At 30.6% G+C, this 9,606-nt stretch overlaps 1 non-coding gene across 1 annotated transcript; it reads left to right on the top strand.

The window, feature by feature from the left end:
- The first annotated feature begins 5,375 nt into the window (after nt 1-5,375).
- TRNAS-GCU (transfer RNA serine (anticodon GCU)) lies at nt 5,376-5,463 on the top strand. Its single transcript has one exon. It is a non-coding gene; the product is annotated as a tRNA-Ser (tRNA).
- The last annotated feature ends 4,143 nt before the right edge of the window (nt 5,464-9,606 follow it).

Here is a 9,606-nt window from a genome sequence, read left to right as displayed (position 1 = left end):
AATAAAATAAAAAAAAATAGAAAGAAATAGATAATTAGTTTTATCTATAAAAGGAGATCATATGAAAAATGTAACCGATTCTTTCATTTCTTTGGGTTACTGGCCATCCGCCGAGAGTTTCGGATTTAATACCGATATTTTAGCAACAAATCCAATAAATCTAAGCGTAGTGCTTGGTGTATTGATTTTTTTTGGAAAGGGAGTGTGTGCGAGTTGTTTATTTCAAGAATAAGTTGGATACAACCAACTGTACTTTTCTAGTTATAACTACGAAAAGGTGCATGATCCCGCGAATTACTTCTGACAAAATGAAGAAATCATATTGAAGAACCATAGCATTTCGTGATTCATTGGTAAATCAACTTTGATTCTCTATCAACCAATAATGTGGGACTATTAACATGGTTAAAACGTTTGAAGTCCAGACGTAGCATGGTACTCTTTCTACTACTATGTTAATACATAGTTAATACATAAATCGTTTCAAATAGTTGGGCTTTTTTTTCGATATAGAACACTCATGTCGATAAAATGATTTGAACCCCCCCTTTTTTATTATTTTCTATTTTAATAGAATATTAGAATTTTTTTGTAAAAAACTAAAAAAAATGAGGATTTCACCCTCATTTTTTCTTTTTTTATCCAATGCTGAATCGATGACCTATGTTATGTATAAAGTAAGAAAATTTTTTTGGATTTCAAGAAAAAAAAAAGAAACAACTTTGCTGACAATTGTTTGTTTGGTCAGAAGAGTCCTCCGAATATTCGGGTCTTGGATTAATGATCCATATTTTTTTTCTTTTTCTTTGTGGAATATGAATAGAGAAAAGAGGATAGGCTCATTACATTCAAAAAGATATATGGGAATTTCTCAGAAATAATTGCAATAATTGAGCGTGAGAGCCAAATGAATCGAAAGATTCATGTTTGGTTCGGGAAGGGATCGTCGAAGTTTTGAAATGAATGGAAAGACAATCTACTTTCATTAAGTGATTTATTAGATAATCGAAAACAGAGGATCTTGAAAACAATTCAAAATTCAGAAGAACTACGTGAGGGGGCCATTGAACAGCTGGAAAAAGCCCGGGCTCGCTTACGAAAAGTTGAAATGGAAGCCGATCAGTTTCGAGTGAATGGATATTCTGAGATAGAACGAGAAAAATTGAATTTGATTAATTCAACTTCTAAAAGTTTGGAACAATTAGAAAATTATAAAAATGAAACTATTCGTTTTGAACAACAAAAAGCGATTAATCAAGTACGACAACAGGTTTTCCAACAAGCCTTACAAGGAGCTCTAGGAACTCTGAATAGTTGTTTGGACAACGAGTTACATTTACGTACCATCAGTGCTAATATTGGCATGTTTGGGACGATGAAAGAAATAACTAACTGATTAGTCCTTCTACTGTAGGCATTATTTTTTTTTCTTAAAAAAAAATAATTACGAAATACTCATGGTAACCATTCAAGCAGATGAAATTAGTAATATTATTCGTGAACGTATTGAGCAATATAATAGAGAAGTAAAAATTGTAAATACCGGTACTGTACTTCAAGTAGGCGACGGCATTGCTCGTATTTATGGTCTTGATGAAGTAATGGCAGGTGAATTAGTAGAATTTGAAGAGGGTACTATAGGCATAGCTCTAAATTTAGAATCAAATAATGTTGGTGTTGTATTAATGGGTGATGGTTTGCTGATACAGGAGGGAAGTTCTGTAAAAGCAACGGGAAGAATTGCTCAGATACCAGTAAGCGAGGCTTATTTAGGTCGTGTTATAAATGCCCTGGCTAAACCTATTGATGGCCGAGGTGAAATTTCATCTTCTGACTCTCGGTTAATTGAATCCCCCGCTCCTGGTATTATTTCGAGACGTTCCGTATACGAGCCTCTTCAAACAGGACTTATTGCTATTGATTCAATGATTCCTATCGGACGTGGTCAGCGAGAATTAATTATTGGGGACAGGCAGACCGGTAAAACTGCAGTAGCCACGGATACGATTCTCAATCAACAAGGGCAAAATGTAATATGTGTTTATGTAGCTATTGGTCAAAAAGCATCTTCTGTGGCTCAAGTAGTGACTACTTTACAGGAAAGGGGCGCAATGGAATACACTATTATAGTAGCCGAAACGGCAGATTCTCCGGCTACATTACAATACCTTGCCCCTTATACAGGAGAGCAGCTTTGGCTGAATATTTTATGTACAGAAAACAACACACTTCAATCATTTATGATGATCCCTCCAAACAAGCACAAGCTTATCGACAAATGTCTCTTCTTTTACGAAGACCGCCGGGCCGCGAAGCTTATCCGGGAGATGTTTTTTATTTGCATTCACGCCTTTTGGAAAGAGCCGCTAAATTAAGTTCTGCTTTAGGTGAAGGAAGTATGACTGCTTTACCAATAGTTGAGACCCAATCGGGAGATGTTTCAGCTTATATTCCTACTAATGTAATTTCCATTACCGATGGACAAATATTCTTATCTGCCGATCTATTCAATGCTGGAATCAGACCTGCTATTAATGTGGGTATTTCCGTCTCCAGAGTAGGATCTGCAGCTCAAATTAAAGCCATGAAACAAGTAGCCGGCAAATTAAAATTGGAATTGGCTCAATTTGCCGAATTAGAAGCCTTTGCGCAATTCGCTTCTGATCTCGATAAAGCTACTCAGAATCAATTGGCAAGAGGTCAACGATTACGTGAGTTGCTCAAACAATCCCAATCAGCACCTCTCACGGTAGACGAACAGATAATGACTGTTTATACCGGAACTAATGGTTATCTTGATTCATTAGAAATTGGACAAGTAAGGAAATTTCTTCTTGAGTTACGTACTTACGTAAAAACGAATAAACCTCAGTTTCAAGAAATAATCTCTTCTACGAAGACATTGACCACTGAAGCGGAAGCCCTTTTGAAAGAAGCTATTCAGGAACAGATGGAACGTTTTCTACTTCAAGACCAAGTATAAAAGAAAACAAGTAAAGTATAAATCAATTTTAGAACTTTCAAATGTTAAAATTGAAACATGAAATAATTTCATTCTTTTCATTTATTAGGTGTTAGTAGGTAGAATATATATATATATAATTTATATAAAATAAAAAATATATATAAATATATTAAAGAAAGTAGATAATATTTCTAGAAATATATATCAATATTAAAATGAAATGTAAATACAATTAAGAAATTTTTTTATAAATATAGTTAAAGTTAAAATTAGATTATATTTCTAATAATATATTTAGAATATCATAAATATCTTAATATTTGGAATTTGAATATCCTTTCTACTAATATCTTATCTTCAAATAAAACAGAATTGAATTATTAGTTTATTTATATAATAAATCTAAAACTAGAGTTACAATTAATATTAAAACTAATTTATAAATTACTATTAATAAATAAGCGTCTCTTATTCAAATCATTCAAAATCTTTCCTTTCTTGACATGATATAGAAAATTTAAAACTAAAAAAAAAATATATGAAAAAAAATTGCGTCCAATAGGATTTGAACCTATACCAAAGGTTTAGAAGACCTATGTCCTATCCATTAGACAATGGACGCTTTTGATTCCAATTTTTTTTTTCGTATTTTCACCTCTCTTGTTCGTAAAAAAAAATGTGTGAGAATTCCGGAAATTGCATATTGAATTCAATGATGCATTACATTAACTAATACATTAGTTAAAATTTAGTTAAAATTAAGTAAATTGAAAATTTTTATTTGAGTAATTCCATTATTAATTAATTTCTATTTATAATATATATAAATTATAAGATAAGAATATTATAAGATAAGATAAGCGGATAGCGGGAATCGAACCCGCATCGTTAGCTTGGAAGGCTAGGGGTTATAGTCGACGTTGATTCATCATTTTGAACTGAACGTCTCTAATTCAAAACCGAACGTGAAACTTTGGTTTCATTCGGCTCCTTTATGGAAGATGGATAAATTCCTAAATTTATAAGATGTAAACAAAAAAAAAATACCATCCATAACATCTATGTCAGCCTTTCCGTCTGAATGCATTCAAAAGGACCCGCTTTATAGATGATCCCTATACAAGAGGAGATTATAACAATCTTTCCAGTTATTTATTTCGTTCCCTATTTCTATTTAATATAATCCTTAGGAAAAGTATTTTGTTTCCGCCGAGCTAAAAAAAACGATGTCGACGTCTCTAGTAAACCAAAGACATTGTTTAATAGCTATTTTGTTTTGCTTCAATCTCCCTTATACAAAGAAAAAATTGAAGATTTAGTTACGATTAGAAAAAATTCCACCTTTATCCATGGATCCCTTATTCCTTCAATTGGAAGTATTGATCCAATTCAATAAAATTATGTTTCGTAATTTCATGATCCAATTTTTTCAATTTAGAACATATTTTTGGATACAAATCACGAGAATTTTTATTTTTCCTCGAATCTTTCATCGAGAGGTAAAGGATTAAATCCTTTTAAGAAATAAAGTTTTTGATCGGAATATTAATCAACCCGAAGGATCCCTTAACTATTAAGGGATTAATAGAACGAATCGCACTTTTACCACTAAACTATATCCGCTACAATGCAATTATTGTATATAAATGGACCTTTTGTCGAAGACGAAAATAAGTCGTATTAATAAGTAATAAAAAGATCGGATCAGAAAATAATCATGAAAATTTGAGCGTTGACGTATTTTCATCAGGGCCACTAATGAGATTAGGAAAAGAGGACTCGTTTTAATTAACTAATTAACAAGTTTTTTATTCTAGTAAAGTACTAAAAAATAATAATAAGAAATCGAACCTTGATTCTATATCATCTTTTTCTGTATCATAGGAATTGAAATAATAAATCTTCTTAGGATTCTTGTTGTTTCTATTTTTTTTTTTTTCAAAAACATTTTCAAATCAAATAAATAATTTGATCTACGATTTATTGGAACAAAAAAAGCCCGGCTAGGTACTGACCAGGCCAGGCCGTGGAACTAAAAATAAAAAGAAAAGGGCTTTTCGGATGAAATAAACTAAAAAAGGTACTTTCTTTTTATTTATAAATATTTTTATGAATCTTTAATATATTGGTATTATTTATATATTAGGATTGAAGATATCTCTTCTTTTGAGCCCTTATCTAATGAAATCTAATTTATCTAAATGGAATTCCTAATAAAAAAAAAGTTTTTATCGATTTGATAGATATCCATCGATATATCTAGATAATTATCTATATCAATATAATGAAATTATATATCTATAAAGGGGTAGATAAAGATAATAAAGAGAGATAAAGAAGGGCTTTTTTCAAGCCTTTATTTTCTATTTTTTATACAATGTATCATAGTAATTATCCTTTTTCAATTTGGGGAGAGATGGCTGAGTGGACTAAAGCGTCGGATTGCTAATCCGTTGTACGATTTTTTTGTACCGAGGGTTCGAATCCCTCTCTTTCCGTTTCTGTCAATTACTTGGTATTTTTTTATAGTTGAGGAAAGATGTGGAATAGATAAAATGTTAAGAACATTTCAAAATCAAGCAAGGAAAAAAAATCTGATTTTGTTATTCTTCACGCCCCGGATTACGTCCCGGGTCATTAGATAGGAATCCGAAAATGAAGAGAGAAACAAAGAATATTACTACTGTATAAACAAATAGTTTGAGAGTAAGCATTACACAATCTCCAAGATCATTTTTTTTTTTAAGAGAATAGATTCTCTATTTTAATCTGGTTTGACACCAAGAAATGCAGTGAAGTTATTTCTATAAATAGGAAAAAATTTTAAGAGTTGAGTCCTTGATTACTCAAAATTGGATTTCATACCCACAATTCTATATTGTGGGGGACTCGAAGAGGGTCGTTCAAAGGAAAAAAGTAAGAATAAGAAAATGAGAGTGATCCAGATTTATCATAGCTATAGAATAATTTCAATATTGGATTCAACTTAAAGCTTCAGACTGTATGTACAACTTATCTGATCTTATAACTAGTTAGAATCTTTTTTTTTTTTTTTTCTAGTAAATCTGTCTCGGACAGTATTAAAAATATTATCGAAAGCTTACAGCAGCTTGCCAAACAAAAGCTAATAGAAAAAAGAATAGAGGTATTACTGGCATAACATCTACTATTGGATTCAAAAAAGCGTAGGCCTCGGGCAATTTGGCGACGAAAAAACTACTTGAATAAAGGAAAGAATTAAGACAGATACCGATGAAACTTAAGATATTAAGCATAACAATTTTTTTTTCTTTGTTCTTGAAGATAATTGTATTTCTTTTGATTTGATTGAGTTATTAATCCCCTATTATTGCTATGATATAAGGGATAAGGGAAAAATTAATAACATAAAGTAGGTCAAAAAACCTTTCTTTGATTTGAACTCAGCCAATCAAAAATCCTTCAATTCTCAAATAAAACGAGAATAGAAGAAATCCTACTTTCATACAATATCTTAATGGAATTATATGTAATGATCAATAAATTGAGTTTAATTGGATCTATAAACGTATCAAAATCTGAGCAACAATCTAATTTATTCTATAAATATTTGTACTGGAATTGACGACTAAGCACTACCAATATTAGTGTTTATTAGTGTTGAATATAAATGGGGCGTGGCCAAGTGGTAAGGCAACGGGTTTTGGTCCCGCTATTCGGAGGTTCGAATCCTTCCGTCCCAGAGTATGCGTATTATTATTATATATAATAATAGTATATTATAAGATATATGGAAAAATATTCGATATCAGACTATAGATTGCCGTTTTAAACAACCTTATGCTTAAGAGTCTAAATATAGATCGAATGTGATTGTTCTTTATTATTTTCTTATAATGATGCATTTCAGAAATGCGAAAGCCTCTATTATTCTCTATCTCTTAAATGGTTTGTGAAACCCGAGTATTTTTTTTCTGTGGATTTCTGAATTATAAACACGAAGGTCTTGTGTTTTTGGCACTAATGGAATTGAATTAATGGTCTTAAGAAACTTAAGACCTATTTAGGGTTTAGGGTACTAAATTTTAGAGTCAAATAAAAAAAAATAGGTAGGAACAATCGTTTACTCTAGATCTGTTTGACTTTCGCCTTATACAAGATAGTCTAGCACCTCCGAAACTAGTCCAGTCCCCCGTAGGATCCTTTTTTTATTTATGATGCATCTACTCGATCTAATTGGGGGTAGATAGGAGTTAATCCATAACGGAAGATATCAATTTGAATATCTGCCCGAATCTGATTAACAAAGAATCAAGTTACATATGTAACATATTATGTATTTCTTTTCACCTCATTTTTTCGTATGTTTGTCTGTAATGAATAATTGTAAATCCAAGTAACAATTCATACATCTTTTTCACTTTATTTTAAGGAAAGATTATTGAGTCTCTTAAGTTAAATAAACTAGGCAGAAAATGCTGATATGTATGTATTGTTATTATCTATTTTTATCGTTTTATTTCTTTTTTTTTTTTTTATTTTAGATCTATCTAATTGATGGGTTAATCCCGAATATACATTTATTTATCATAATCAAATGTAATAAATCCTTTACAAAAATTTATTCAAATAATATTATAATATAATATTTAGGTAGTAAATTTTCAATCAAGTAAATCTTTTTAATTATTTCTTATGAGTCCTTGGTACTCGAAGAAGTGTTAAACTCGTGAATCCATTCTATGAAGAAATTGAAAAATGGAGATTCTTAATTATTCGTAATTAATTATTTCTTAATTGATTTTATAGAAATTTCAAAAAATCTCTCTCTATCTAGAAAATATCTATATATAGAGAAATAAATATTGCACTCATACAAAAAAATGTTATTGATACAATATATACAATAAAATATGGGTTTCAATAAATTGAAGTATTGCTAAGACTTTTTCAAAAACTACCCATGTCATAAGAGTATAGATTACTATGGACCAACTAACCCAATGACTATACATGATTCCATAAATGAATCAATTACATACCAGTTCCAAGAAATTAGAGGTTATGGTAAAACTTCGTTTAAAACGATGTGGTAGAAAGCAACGTGCGACTTGAAGGACATGATCCACTGTGGATTCTTACACCCACCATTTTATATTATATAGGAATGAAGATGCTCTTGACTCGACATAGTTTGTTCGGTTGCACTCGAGCTCTTTTTTTTTTTTAGGGTTTTTGATGTAAATAGTACATGATGGAGCTCGAGTAGAAAGTATTGATTCATTTATCAAGGGCAGAGATCTAGGGTTAGTGTCAATCAATAAGTTAAAACTACTTCGTAAGTATAGGTTCGGTATACAAATCGAAAGGATCCAATTCGAACAAGTTTCAAATTCAAACATCAAATTGGATTAAAAGTGTATCACACGAGAATCCATTATTTATATGATTCTTTGATAAAAAGGAAATCAAAAAAAATGGTATGTTGCTACCATTTTGAAACGATTAAAGATCACCGAAGTAATGTCTAAACCCAATGATTCAAGGAAAGGATAAAGGATCCCGGAACAAGTAAAAATCTTTTTCAATTGTCTCAATAACTAAACTAGATCAGAATGAAGAATCGAAATAGATTCTAACGGAGACAGGCAAAAATAAAGAGGTTAGAGACCGCTCAATAAATGAAATGCTTAAGCTTAAGGGTTTTTTTTCCTTTGCGTGAGAGTTATCCAACTTGAGTTATGGGGATAAGAATGAGTTTTTTTTTTCAAAAGAAAAACAAAAGAATAAGAAAAAAATTTTTAAATCATAGTCTAATTGATTTAATAATCTATAGATCTATTTGACATTAATTAGAATTCTATACATAACTTTGAATTTCCTCGAGCCGTACGAGGAGAAAACTTCTTATACGGTTCTGGGGGGGGTACTTAAAATTTACATCTATCCCAATGAGCCGTTTATCGAATCATTGCAATTGATGTTCGATGCCGAAGAGAAGGAAGAGATCTTCGTAAAGTGGGTTTTTATGATCCGATAAAGAATCAAACCTATTTAAATGTTCCTGCTATTCTATATTTCCTTGAAAAGGGTGCTCAACCTACAGGAACTGTTCATGATATTTTAAAGAAGGCAGGTGTTTTTACGGAACTTCACCTTAATCAATAACCGAAATTCCATTTTTATTAATGAAATAAAAAAACGAGGGTGTGATAACTTAACTTGTATATAGCTTTGACTAACCTTTTCTTTAGTATTTCCCCCTCTCTCTTGTTCTATTCATACTATACACTTATTACCTTAAAATTGCGTCTTCGCTAATGAAAAAATCGATTTTTATTTTATTGATATAAATTGATCTAAGATGAATAGAAAAAAAATATATCGGGTTTATTCAATCCACAAACCCGATATATTTTTTTCTACTTCTTCCTTAATTTCTTCTTTCGCCTACATCTTTTATGTCTATCTATGTTGATTATCTCTATAGTGCCAATCTAAGTACGTAGTTTTTTTTAATTCTTTTCTATTATTTTAATAGAATTTATTATTATTAGAATATTTTCTCTTATTCTATTTTGTTAACTTTATCTAGTTAAATATAGTTATTCAACTCAAATTGTTATTTCCATTTGTTTTTTATTCATTTATAATTCTTTTGT

The sequence above is a fragment of the Cucumis melo genome, unplaced genomic scaffold (assembly GCF_025177605.1).
Source record: "Cucumis melo cultivar AY unplaced genomic scaffold, USDA_Cmelo_AY_1.0 utg000316l, whole genome shotgun sequence".
Taxonomy (NCBI): Eukaryota; Viridiplantae; Streptophyta; class Magnoliopsida; order Cucurbitales; family Cucurbitaceae; genus Cucumis; species Cucumis melo.
The sequence above is the reverse complement of the archived record's forward strand: the minus strand, read 5'-3'. Positions and strand labels throughout refer to the sequence as shown.